This window comes from Equus caballus, chromosome 4, assembly GCF_041296265.1.
Source record: "Equus caballus isolate H_3958 breed thoroughbred chromosome 4, TB-T2T, whole genome shotgun sequence".
Taxonomy (NCBI): Eukaryota; Metazoa; Chordata; class Mammalia; order Perissodactyla; family Equidae; genus Equus; species Equus caballus.
The window spans coordinates 77,798,451-77,811,271 of NC_091687.1; the positions used below are offsets into that span (position 1 = coordinate 77,798,451).

The 12,821-nt window shown below is 37.3% G+C and overlaps 1 long non-coding RNA gene across 2 annotated transcripts in view; it reads right to left on the bottom strand.

Moving 5' to 3' along the window:
* The window catches only part of LOC138923819 (uncharacterized), an 80,434-nt gene that overhangs the window by 31,542 nt on the left and 36,071 nt on the right, over positions 1 to 12,821 (bottom strand). The window contains exon 1 of one of the 2 annotated variants that reach the window (XR_011437965.1): positions 10,256 to 10,625. The exons of the other annotated variant lie outside the window; for it this stretch is intronic. This is a non-coding gene — a long non-coding RNA (uncharacterized lncRNA). Of the gene's footprint in view, positions 1 to 10,255; positions 10,626 to 12,821 lie in introns of those variants that run through there. 2 annotated transcript variants of the gene reach the window in all.

Here is a 12,821-nt window from a genome sequence, read left to right on the forward strand (position 1 = left end):
TTTTAAAAAGTTAAACATCATTCATGATTTAAAAAGACACTCTCGGCAAACTAGGAACGGAAGAAAACTTAGTTCAATAAAGGGCATCTGAGGGAAACCCACAGCTGACATTATAGTTAATAGTGAGGTACTGAACACTACTGTGTGAGATCAAGAACAAGGCAAACATGTCCACTCGCACCACTCCGATTAACGTAGTACCAGAAGCAGTATATGACAAGAAAAACAAATAAAAGATATGCAAGTTGTAAAGAAAGGACTAGACCTGTTGCTATTTACAGATGTCATGCGTGAGTACATAAGAAATCCTAAGAAATCAACAAAACAACTACTGGAAGTAATGGTAAATTTATCAAACACTCAGAATTCAAGGTCAATTAACAAAAATAAATTGTATTTCTATATACTCAAAAAATATAATCACAAAATTAAATTTAAAGAATTTCCACGTTTAGGGGCCGGCCCAGTGGTGTAGTGGTTAAGTTCAAGTGCTCCGCTTCAGCGGCCGGGAGTTCACAGGTTCGGATTACAGAAATTGACAAGCTGATTCTCACACACATATGTCAGACTCTAACATACATATATTTGTACATATATATATACAAAGAACATAGAGTAGCCAAAACAGTTTTGAAAAAGAACAAAGCCTAAGTATTTATATAAACCCTTTTCAAGACTGAAAGCCACATTACTCAGGACAGTGAAGTGTGAGGATATGCTATGCATCAACAGAACAGAAGAGTGTCCAGAAAGAGACCACACATAGGTGGGCAATTATTTTTTAATAAATTCACCAAGATAATTCAATGGGAAGAACTTCTTTTAAGCAAATTTTCCTAAAACAATTGCGTATGCACACGGAAAATATCAAATATAAACCTTGATGCTTATTTCACACCATAAATAACAATTAACTTAAAGTGGATCATAGACTTAAACATAAAAGCAATAAAACTTCTAGGGGAAGATATATGAGAATATATTCAGAATATATTTGGAGTAGACAAAGATTTCTTAGGAAGGATACGAAAGACATGAACCATAAAAAAAGTTGATAAATTGGATAAAATTTAAAGCTTCTGCTCTCTGAAAGGCGTCAATAAGAAAATAAAATGACAAGCTAAAGACCAGGAGAAAATTTCACAATACATATATCTGACAAGAGACTCATGTTAAGATTTTATAAAGAACTTTAAAATTTTAATAATTAGAAGACCAAAAAAACACTAAAACAATGACAGGTCTAGAGCAGACATTTCACAAAAAAAAAGTTTATGAATTGTTAATAAGGACATAAAAAGACGTTCAAAAGTGTTAGTCATCAGGAAAATGCAAATTAAAACCACAATGAGATACCACTGCTTATCCACTAGAATGGCTAAAATTAAGAAGACTCAGAATGCCAAGTGTTGGCACGCATGTGGAACAACTGGAACTTTAGTTCTTTTCTTGTGGTTCAGGCCTACTGAAAACAGAGTTTTTCCATTTTTTTAATGAAAAATGTCTTTATTTGGCTTTATTCTGGGGGTCAATGCTGTTGTTTACAGGCTTTTAGATTGGTAGGCTTTTTTTTCTTTCAACACATCAAACATGGCATTCCACTGTCCCCTGACTTGTATAACAATAGGTGAGAAACCTGTTATAATTTATCTTTGTTTCTCTGCATACATCTTTTTACTACAGGGGCTTTTAAAATATTTTTTCAATTATTTTCAGAAATTTGATTATGTTGTACCTTGATGTATTTGTGTTAGTGTGTATGTGTGCACCTCGCTTTGGGTCCATTGTGCTTTTGGAAACTTTGGGTTTATAATTTACATCAAATTTGGAAAATTTGAAGCCATCCTGTCTTTATTTTCATACACTGTATTTTTTATTCCTATAAATTCTATTTGGTTCTTTTTAATAGTTTACATTTCTCTTCTTACTATGTTCGTGTTTTTAACGTCTTTGTGTACCAATTCTAACAACACTGTCATTTCTGTGCTTTTTCTATTGACTAATTTGTTTCCTGTTTGAGGGCCCCATTTTCCTTCTTGCTTGTTCATTAATGTTTTATTTGATGCTGGGTATTGGATTGGACATTGTTTTCTTCCTTTAAAGAGCTAAATAACTTGCAGATCAGTTTCATCACTTTGAGGCCTATTTACACATTTTGTTCGGTTGGATCTGTTTTATTTTAACCTTCACTCCATCCAGTGTTAGTTCACTCCTCCTTCTAAAGCAAGCCTCCTGGGTCTCCATCAAATCTCCCAGATGATCATCCAGGACTCTCCATTCTAGATGTTCAGAGCACAGATGTCTTCCTGCCCTTTGTGAGCTCTGGGAATATTCCCATTCACAGCTCCATGGTCATTCTTTGTCCATCTTTGTGGAGATTTATTCTCCATTTGGACAGCCTGGTACTCAACAAAGACTAGAAGAGACCCCATGCAGATTTATGAAGTTCCTTACTTATAGAGTGCCCCCCTTTCCAATACACTGTCCTGTAACTTCCAGCTGCCTCAGCCTCCCCAGACTCTGATCTTCATCTTCTTAAGTCAGCAAGGCTCCAGGATCTGTCTGAGTTTCCCTCTCTGTGCCCACAGTTGGAAGTTCTAGGCAGAAAGCCAAGAAGATCAAAGGGTTCATACTTGCTCCTTTTCTTACAAGTATCATGGTCCTTCTTATTCTTCAACCTCCAGAAACAGTTCTTTCATTAATTTGTTTGGTTTTCTAACTGCTTGCTATCGGAGGTTAGAGCTGATCTTTGGCACTTTGTTTTTTAACATGGTCCAGGTACAGGATTTATTCCTAGGTGGAACTATATAGTAAGTATAGATTCAGTCTAGGTGAAGTTTATATGGCAACTCCTTTCAGAAATTGCTACCTGAAGCAATGTGTTGTAATTACAACTTGAATGTTTCAACAAAGACATTCATTGTCATGTTATAACTGGTTGTGGACAGTCACCTCTGACTAAACACTCAGCTTGAAAGTTCCAGACATCTCAGACAACAATAATAACCATCTATAATTAATTTAAAAGTCATTTTACAATAAATTTATCATTCCAAAGAAATTCATAGTTTTTAGGTTGTACACACACAAACACATAAACTTACTGTTACAGTACAAACGAATTATCATTTTGTTTCACCAGTGTGTATCTATACATATATGTATACTCAAATTGATGGCTTCATTAAGAATGCCAACCTATTCAAGGTGTTCTCCGATATTTCTAATACTCTCAAATGAATGCCACCAATATTTTAACTTGACCAATCTTGATTAGCTACAGTCACCTAGTGGCATCCAACATCTTCTCTCTGCCCATTTCACTGAACCTTACTGCCCCCACTGATGTTGCCCAGAACCTAAAATCTGTGCTGTGTTCCGAATCCTTAAGTTCTCAAAGCCATTAAACTTTGGGATGCCAGAGAAGGACTGGACTCCAGAAAGAGTCAATGAGAATAGGTCCCAAATTAGCTCCAATATATCCAGAATTTTACAAAGTCTTTCAAGAAAACAGTTCCTCCAACTTCCAGCTCTTCCCTTCTAATCCCAAGGGCCCAGTTCTAATCCAAAGAGCCAGGCTGGGAACACATGCCATGCCATCCCTTCCATCCTCTTGCTTGCTCCATTTCCTATGACCCCTTCCTTCAACCAAACTCAGTGCTTGGGGGAAAGCAGAAGCTCCAGACACATCAACAGATCATAGACACATTGCAGGGGGGCCGGGGGGGGGGGGGGTGTTGACTAAGGGGTGGGAGGAGAGCTATGGATGTTTTATATTCCAAAAATACCTGGATCCCAATCCAGACATGAAAAAAAGACCCTTTTATAGGGCATTAATTACCCATTGAAATTTCAGAGGCCATCAAAATGGTGCCAACATATTTCACATTTCATGATATATATATTTTCTCTTCTAAATTCCTTTAACATTGTCAAAGTTCCAAGGACCCTAAAATATCCTAAAACAATTACCTTTTTAAGACACTTAGAGTAAGCAACTTAGATGCTCAATAAGATGTCATTTTAATACAAGTGATTATAACGGGTTACAGAATGCACAAGTTAGAAGAAAAAAATGTGGAAAATACATCAAAGAAAATAACTTTTGGGGAACCATACAATAAATCCTACAATGCCAAAAACTAAATACCAAAATCTACCAAGTAAGCCATGTAAAATACAAAGAAAAACATCTAACATCTATTTTGCAAAGCATTTATACTGCTTAGAAAAAAATTTACAATTCATAAAAATCTTTTTAAAAAATCTTCTCCTATTAATGTTGACCATGATTTGGTAAACACTAACTGCCAAAAAAAATTCATCCACAGATTTAAGTAAATCAAGAAAATGGAAATTTATAATACATTTTCTCCTAAATGTGAATAAGCGTAGTACATTTACACTAAACAACAAAATAACTTAATTGATAAGATCAGTTATAAGAAGAAAGGTCATCACACAATTACCCTAAGATGGCTGAAGAACTGGGAGGATAAACACAACCAGGAAATCTCCTGTCCCACGGCACGATTTGATGAATTGCCCTTACAAAATCACTTATCACAACCTAAAGTATATAAATGTCACAATCAAAGGTACATGATCAAACTTGCGTTTGCAAATAGCCTAAAAATATCCTTTTTGGGGAGGGAAGGATAAGCTTATATGTCAACAAAATATAAAAGATATATAGTACTCATTTTCCGAAAATGTAACTAAGTACCAGTGAATGCTAGTAGGAAAGAAAAAAGGAAAGAAGGAAGGAAGGGAGGGAGGGAGGGAGGGAGGAAGGAAGAAAGAAAGAGAGAAAAAGAAAGAAAGGAGTTCACTTAACTTTTCGGGACTTTCTTCACCAAGCTTCCACTTAACTCTTTTCTCATAATATTGGGGATGGATTTGTGATCTTTCCCCTTTTTAATTCTCTTTGATGCCCTTTCTTCAGATTCTAATATAGCACATTCCATCAACCATTTTTAAATGCACAATCATTTTGCAACATTGAAAAGAATCTAAAGGTTCAAATTCTATGTAGTTTAACAGACTCTGCATCTCATTATTCGATTAACTTCACTCAGCATAAAACATACATGAGTCTCTTCCAGTCACTCTGTATTTCACTTATTTCTGTCCCAAAAAGTGGCTCCTTACCAGATTTCATTCTTCTTTACTTCACTGTTTCTCTACTCACCTCTCAGGATCACCTGGCTAGATTAAACCGAGTTTGCCTCATCCCACTGACAACGTAATTTGGAATACTGCCTCTCATCCCATCCACACCAAAAGCCCGCTGCGGCCATGAAAATGCGCCACTCGGATCTTCTGCTATGGAGCGCATAATTGACAGACAGTCCCAGCTGCTGTTCTCTGAATCCACCACCTGCTCCTGCTGAGACCACACTTCCCACCGGTTGCCCCAGCCGATGACTGAGTGTGGGGATGCTGAGGCCAGCCCAAACTTTCTTATAACTCTACTGCAGGCTGAGACTTCCTACTAACTCTTCTGCCTTTCCTCTTTCCTTCACATTGCTCTGTGATCTGACAATTCTCCCCACACTGCCTCCCTCAGTCTTCCTTTCCTTTTACTCTTACAGATCTTCCCCCAATAAATCTCTTGCACATCTAGTATATAATCCCATTTTGGCCTCTGTTTCTAGAAGACTCAATCTCGTGCACCTCCATCTCCATAGCCAGCCTATCTCTCTCAGTCCAGTGGGCCCAGCCTTAGCCCAGTATGAACTCTCAGTTTCTTATTTCCAAGCAGTTATGACACAAGCAATTTGCTCACATGAGGTACCTTAACATTAACATTAAAAAATGTCTCATGAGAAAATATAGGCAGTACACTCTTTGACATCAGTATCCAAAGGATCTTTTTGGACACCATGTCTTCTCAGACAAGGGAAACAATAGAAAGAATAAACAAATGGGATTTCATCAGACCAAAGAGCTTCTTCAAGGCAAGGGAAAACAGGATTGAAACAAAAAAATAATCCACCAATTGGGAAAAAATATTTGCAAGTCATATATCCGAGAAAGGGTTAACCTCCATATTACATAAAGAACTCACACAACTCAACAACAAAAAGATCAAACAACTGGATCAAAAAATGGGCAGGGGACACGAACAGACATTTCTCCAAAGAAGATATATGGATGGCCAATAGGCACATGAAAAGATGCTCATCATCACTGATCATCAGGGAAGTGAAAATCAAAACTACAATAAGATATCACCTTACACCCGTTAGAATAGCAAAAATAACCAAAACAAAAAGTGACAAATGTTGGAGAGGTTGTGGAGAAAAAGGAACCCTCATACACTGTTGGTGGGAATGCAAACTGTGCAGCCACTATGGAAAACAGTATGGAGATTTCTCAAAAAATTAAAAATAGAAATACCATATGACCCAGCCACCCCATTACTGGGTATCTATCCAGTGAACTTGAAATCAGAAATTCCAAAGATCCCATGCACTCCCATGTTCATTGCAGCATCATTTACAATTGCCAAGATGTGGAAGCAACCTAAGTACCCATCAACTGATGATTGGATAAAGAATACATGGTATATATATATATATATATATATACAATGGAATATTACTCAGCCATAAAAAAGGATTAAATCGTCCCATTCACAACAACATGGATGGACCTTGAGGGTATTATGTTAAGCGAAATAAGCCAGATAGAGAAAGACGATCTCTGTATGACTCCACTCATATGTGGAAGTTAAACATGTAGACAAAGAGAACAGATTAGTCATTACCAGGGGAAAGGGGGGAAGTGGGGGGTGGACACAAAGGGTGGAGTGGTGCACCTACAACATGACTGACAATAACGTACAACTGAAGTTTCACAAGGCTGTAAACTATCATAATCTTAATAAAAAGTAAAAAAAAAAGTGTCTCATGGACACTCAATGAACATTAATTCCATTAATTCTATTGCCCCCAAAGCTGCACAGACTAACTTGAGGTTCTCAGAAAAAAACAAAAGTTATTCAAAGAGCGTTAACTGACTTCACACTGTAAATCCAGCATTGTACTAGATGTGAAAAATTCAAAGTTCAATAAGGAATGGTTGCTGTCTTCAAGGAATCCACGGCCTGTTTGTTAGAAAAGATAACCTTTAGAAAGTACTATAGAGTTTGCAAAGCAGTTTAAGGTACTTTTCCTCGCTTATGCCTCACAAATTCCTTTGAACAAGAATATAGGAGATTATTAGTTTCATTTTAATTTCATAGTTGACAAATTGAGTACTTACTATGTGTCAGGTTCTATTCCAGGCACTGAAGATGGGAGACTGAACAAAATAGATAAAAATCCCTGCCCTTATGGAGCTTGAATTCTGTGTGGCACTCACATAACCAGAGTATTTGAGCTGGGACTCAAACACGGCTCTCCTTGTAACAACATGGGTAACTCTCCAAAACATGATGGTAAGCAAAAGAAGCCATACAGGAAGTGTATATGCTGATAGGATTCTATTTAGATAAAGTTCAAGAATCAGCCAAACTAATCTATGGTGATAGGAATGGGAACTGTCATTTCCTCAGCAGGGGAGAGTGGATGGAAATTGACTGGAAAGGGGCACAAGGGAACATTCTAGAATAACAGCAATGTTCTTAATCTTGATTGGGGTGCCCCAGGTGTACACATTTGTCAGGATCCATCAAGCTCCACACTTCAGATCTGTGCATTTTACCACATGTAATTATAACTCAAAAGAAAATAATAATTTTGTAAACTCCTGCTTTCACCACCACACTTTGTCTTCATTTATTAAGGGTTTCAACAGCTTATTAGCTATTTTTTTGTATTTCTTTTTAACAAATAGGACAGAAGTAAAACAGAATCCTGGCTGTTTAGCCTTCTCTCTAGCATCGGTTAACCAGCCTACATTCCTAGAAGGCAGATGATTTCATTTTGTTGATCATCTTGCACCAAATTCAGCTTCATGCCACCTCCCCTCACTGCGCTTCACTACTTTTTTATTTTGTCCTTACCCATTTCCTCAAGCTTCATTTTGTTTTAGTCTCTAACCTAACCCTTGTTTCATTTCTCTTTAATTATGTCTCTTTTGTTCCATTTAATGCAGACATGCTTGCTTAGTATCATAACTCAACATGCAATACACATTGATTTATTTAGGGTTCTACTCTTTTCCACTCCAGTTGCGATATTTCATCGTGTCTATCTGTTTCTAGTCAGTTGGTCATACTCATCTTCTCCTTCCTGTAATCTGCTTCCCAAGTAAAAAATCTCTTTGCTTTTATGATTCCAAGATGTGCAGTTAAGGTCCACACTACTTCCAGGTTATGAGCCTGTTCTTTCCTATTAGTTTGAAATAGGACCAGAATGGTATTTCCCTCAGTAAGTATACTTGCTTCTCGTAAATGAAAATCTCAACCGATACTCTGCTTTTAACAAAATAACTCTTCCACCAACTGTCCAAACAGTTGATACTCCTGCTTCTCAACAATATGTCACCTCAGTGCCACCATTATTTACATCTTCCCACTAGACAAGAAGGTTAGAAGATACATCCTCACAAATGAACCCTTTGTCTCTCTTTCCTTCTACAGAGAGATTATTCCAACATCCGTAAGTGGAGAGCCTTCTTAATACTGTTTCTTTCACTTCTATTAAATCATTTTTTCTTTAAAAAAAGTTAGAAAGGAACATATATTATTCAAGAACAAATAAATTCATCATTTTATCACTGACCCTATTTCAATGTTATACTGAAATCATATTTCTTTATTTCTTTTAAAATTATCTATTTTAAAATGTATATATGCTAGCATAAATAGTGTTAAAGTTTAATAGAATTACACAAGTTATGAATGAAACAAGTTAAATATAGTTTTAAACTATATAGTTTTGACACTATGGCTTAAGACTTTGAAGTAATATAGATATAGAAACTATTTCTAAACACTTAGAAATAAAACCTCTTTTTTAATGAGGAAAGAACTCTTTTTTAAAATTGGCCCTGAGCTAACGTCTGTTGCCAATCTTCCTCTTTTGTTTTTTTGCCCCCTTAGGACATAGTTGTATATTCTAGTTGTAGGTCCTTCTAGTTCTACTATGTGGGACGCCACCTCAGCATGGCTTGATGAGTGGTGCTAGGGCCGTGCTCAGGATCAGAACCAGTGAAACCCTGGGCCACCAAAGCGGAACGTACAAACTTAACTACTCAGCCACAGTCCTGGCCCCTAAAACCTATTTTTAATTTAAAAGTTAATAAAGTTGATAATCACTAGAAATGCATATATATATACACATACATATATAATTTCTTAGCTATGCTTCTAATTTTTGGAAAGATGGAGAGAAAGAATCCATTATGAGAAAGAAAATATTACTACTGAGTGATAAGTCAGAGTCCCAAGAGAATAAAACAAAACAGTTCACATCTTTTTCTATCAATCCCCTTATCAGTTCATACTATGTCTGCCTGGAAAGTTCTTATTGCCCCTGTGACTTCCCCAGAGTCTTGGCTTTCAGACAAGGAATGTGTATATGTTGTGTAGAGGAAAGTAACTTTAAGAGCTTCAAACCCGTTATCTGAATCGGCTTGGGCTCCCATAAAAAAACACCATAGACTGAGCAGCTTAGACAACAGACGTTTATTGCTCACAGTTCTGGTAGCTGGGAAGTCCCAGACTAGGGTTCCAGATAGTCAGATTCGTGGTGAGGGCCCTCTTCCTGGCTTACAAATGTCTGCCTTCCCACTGTATCCTCACATGACAGAGAGAAGAAACTCTGGTGTCTCTGCCTCTGCTTATAAGGGCACTAATCTCATCCTGGGGGCTCCACCCTCATGCCCTCATCTAAACCCAATTACCTCCCAGAGGCCCCATCTCCTAATTCCATCACACTATAGGTTAGGGCTTCAACATACAAATTTGGGGGGGTACATAAACATGCATTTCCTAGCACCCCTCAATTCCTTTAGAAACCTGGGAGCAATTCAGCTATAAGACACAAGTTTCTCTTACAATGCCAATCTCTTACAGCTCTAGTGTATTATTACTCTCATCATGCTAGATATTCTCCAAGAGCTCATCGAATATACTCCCCATCCTTCCCCACCCTGCTCTCTGTCCCAGAGAGTTGGCCTTATGGACTGTCTATAGGGCTCCCCTGCCCTCTGTTTTCTAGCTAGTTTGGTCAGTTGGAGGCACCTGGAGAAGATCAAAGGATGAGAAGAGAACGAATTTGAGTTTTAGTCCCTCAAAACTCACCAATTGCTGTGTTCGTCTTCCAAAGCCCACACTGTCAGCGGCTTCCGGGTGCTGGTCACCAGCGTTCTCCCTGCCCTTCTGGCCTGTGTTTGGTAATGACCTCCACCATTGTTGGTGGTTCCCCTTACCCATCTCACACCCTTGGAAACGGTCTCTCACGACACTCTCCTGAACGATCCCACCCATTTCCTTCCAGGATCCTAACTGCACAGATTCCCTGTCTGTTTTCTCCATTTTAACAAAGATCCCCTCTTATCAGCTTAGTTTTTCACTAGCCTGGACCCCAGAGGGAGCAGGGTAAGTGTCAAACCACAAGAAAGGATCAAAGGCAGGAAAACTCCATGCTGCCACATGGAGGACTGAGTCGTGTGAGTGATAAATCCAAGTCACACTATAAACAGAGACCTATATATGGATGGACTTTGTCAAGAGTTAAAAACTGACCGTATTTGGCTTGAAAAGATGAAAATCCTACCCTCAGTTAAAGCTTTGCTTCTCAGCTGCCAAATCAAACATTGCAATATACTTACCAACTTGCAATATTCTGACCATGTTTAAATGTGACTGCTTTTCTGAAATTGTACCTGCTATAATTTACCAGGTTTTTCTAACTTGAAAATATTTTTAAATGCTTTCAATATTTTGACCAAAATACTCCTAACTATGATGAAATTTATTCTGAGGGGAAAGATCAAGGGCCTTCTCAGAAGGTCTTGAGAAGCAGGCTTGGTTCGCATCTCACTGGATTCGTTGAGGAGCATCTTCTGGGATGACTTCCAGCAGGAGAACGTGCTCAGAGACTGGACAGCTGCTGTTCTGTTTGCTCCCCCACAGTTCCCTAACACTAGGTTTTTCAGATAAAATCAGGACAAAAATTAATATAATGTACAGCATCAGAGAATAACATAAGTTACAACAATGAAGGCTGCATGGTTGGAAAGTACCCTACCTTGAACCATAGCAATGTTCTTCACTTTTTTTTTTTCTCAATATGCCCTGAAAAAATTTGGAAAAGGTGTACACCTCTTTGTAAATGTCTATATTGACATATAAAACCTTCTTCACCACAGTTTAAATAGCTACAAAGAAGGCAATTTTCAGAATATTATAAATACTAACATTACTGCTTTAAATGTAGCCAGTGGAATATAAATATCACATCAATTTGATGCCATCATAATTTATTTTATTAGCATATGAGCAAATACGTGACAAGCTTTTCTTTAATAGTCAAAAATTTGGCTTGGTCCTTTTTCTTCTTGAAGTAGTTGTTCCACGTGACTTCCCCTACAACATCTACAGAATGTGATTTGAAAGTGATATATTTTTCATGTTCAAAAGTATTTTTGATCACCTTAGCATATTTCTTTGCTACAAAAATATGACTATAAATTGAAATTAATTTTTATTGCCTGTGATCTCAAACATCTAAGAATTATGTTTCCTTCTGGAGTAAGGTATTGTTACAATTATTAGCAGTACATAATAATAATAATAATAAAAGTATTAGTAGTAAATAATTGATCAAGACAATATAAATACTTCACAAACTTTGGTGCTTTTTATTTTTATGTTTTACTAAACATAGAAATTAAAATGCATGGGAAATGTTTATCTTAATGAGTGCATTAGGGGTAGTGCTTATGGCTCCTTGGCTGAAGAAACTTTGCTAACACCAGCATTTTGAATTTGTCTCTTGCACACTTTCTCTTCTCCAGAGGCCTTTACAGTACTGAACACAGCAGTGTGGTAAGTTCACGATGGGTAAGAAATCTGCATTTCTTTGGTATAAAGCAGAAAAGGAGTAACTTTGAAAGCGGAAGTGGGAAAGGAAAATGGGAGATGAGTTACCAAGCAAATTAATTTTGGTAACGTACATACGGAAGTCGAACAAATGAAAACTGATATCCGTGAAACTGTTTTTGCTCACATAACCCTTGGTAAGCCTCTGAACATCCCCCAGTAGAATCTGTGGATGTGATTCTATTCGTCTTATTGACAGAGATGAGGAAAACTCCGCACATAACTCTGTAAAACAGCAGCACAGGGCCCCTAGGCAAAATCCTCACCCCCAAAGAGAATTGCCCCAATCTCCTTATCTCAAGGATGCTATTTTACTTAATCATCAAGCTCTGTGAAGCTATGAATTAAAAAAATTAATTTGGTAAAATCCCTATTACCCAATTCTTGATGAACTTTATTTTTTGAGGATATTGGTTCAGTTATTTTCTTTTTAACCATAATACTTAATTTAAACCAGCCTGGCACAAATGAGCAATCAACTGAACTACTCAATAAACAATTCTCAGTGAACCCAAACCTCGTGCTCATCTTTGCATTAGGTCCTGACAGGGTCTCGAAATAAACGAGAGACCTAGACCCTGTCTTCTGAGATTTTCAGTCTTCCTGGAGAAAATAATGTACTGCCCTCAGAAAAGATGTCACTAATAAGACAATGCCCTATAATTTAATACAATATGTAAATATAATACAATTTAATGCAATATAGTAAATATACTATAACTTAATTTGCCATATGAGAAATCCAGGGGAAAGACGTAACTAT